The sequence below is a fragment of the Morone saxatilis genome, unplaced genomic scaffold, assembly GCF_004916995.1.
Source record: "Morone saxatilis isolate NCDOM2014 unplaced genomic scaffold, NCSU_SB_2.0 Contig11, whole genome shotgun sequence".
Lineage (NCBI taxonomy): Eukaryota > Metazoa > Chordata > Actinopteri > Moronidae > Morone > Morone saxatilis.
In genome coordinates this window covers 29,198,636-29,199,971 of record NW_023339663.1, presented here as the reverse complement: position 1 = coordinate 29,199,971, position 1,336 = coordinate 29,198,636, and the positions used below count along the sequence as shown (strand labels likewise).

General features: G+C 39.2%; 1 protein-coding gene across 1 annotated transcript in view; it reads right to left on the bottom strand.

The window, feature by feature from the left end:
* The window catches only part of minar1 (membrane integral NOTCH2 associated receptor 1), a 39,198-nt gene that overhangs the window by 32,405 nt on the left and 5,457 nt on the right, over positions 1–1,336 (bottom strand). The window lies entirely within an intron of this gene.

The following is a 1,336-nucleotide window of genomic DNA, read 5'->3' as shown; positions in this document are numbered from 1 at the left end:
CAGAGAAACAAGCTGAGCTAACGTTAACAGCGTGGAAGAAACAGTGATTTTAAGTTGGAACTGCCTTATTCAGTACTTTTACCCATTTTAATCAGCGGGTCAGATTGTTACAGAGAGGAGACCTCTTCAGCTCCCAGTAAAAACCTGCGGATTGCCTGGATCTCGAGTTATCAGAGAAACAAGCTGAACTAACATTAGCAATGACAGCAATGGTGGTGAGGACAACAACTTTGATCCCACACTACTTCACAATGTTATCAAAGAGAAGTGGCATGATATCGATTTTCCAAAACTGTGAGATATCTATATAGCAGCAGATACGTAATATTGATTAAATATTCGTCTGGCAAACTGCAATGAAAGGTGCCTACTACATTATTCTTTTCACTAGCTACTTAGTCCATAAAGGTTGTGGTTTAAAACTATTAAATTGATGAGTTCAATAAAAGTTTAACATGGAGAATGTGATTCCTGATACTGACATTATCCACTTTTGTCTTAGTCCACTCAACACTAGTTTCTTCCCTCACAAGTAACTCAACTGATTTAACATTTATTAGCAAAGGTTGATACAGTCTGCCTTTGAAGTTTGTCATTTCAACTGGTGAAAACTGGTCATAGATAGAAATGAGAAGCTGCTACCTGAATACTTTTTCACATACCAAATCTCTAATTTTCATTCATGAACTTTGAAATGCTGCACTGTAGAGCCCAGCTGCCATAGAGGAGAGCCGTGATGCAACACCAGCAGGCTGAGGTGGATAACAACAGTTAGGATCCATTAAAACATGCCCAGATGTTCTTCGATACGAGTCCTGATCAAAGCATGGCGCCTTTCTTCTTTCTTTCTAACAAAGCCATCTGGCAGCCCAACACTGTAATAAATCCTTAAAAACCTGATGTCTAAATTCATTACAATGGTCCAACAATCAAAACTGTTCCATTTATTTTCATTTAGCAGGGCCTCCTCCAAAAGTGGGAGTGAGTGTTAAACATGATTTCTCACCCCAGTTCAGCATAATGCATGTTCACCATCAATAAAGACATTATTTGTCGTCCCTGAATGCAAGAGCAGAGAAAATTGAAGAGTTAAAGTCGGGAAGATCAATACTGGCAGCTTTAATGGTCAACCTACTGCTCTAGAAACTCAACTGGCCAAACTTGTAACAATACTTTCTCTATGGGGACAACTCCAAGATATAATGTAAAATCCTACCGTTTAAAGGGACACTTCGCCCATTTGCATTAAGCTTTGTATCATTAGAAGCCCAGTCATATTTTTGAATGGTCGTGCATCATTCCCTCACTTCACCGGAGAGGGGAGAAATACGGATTT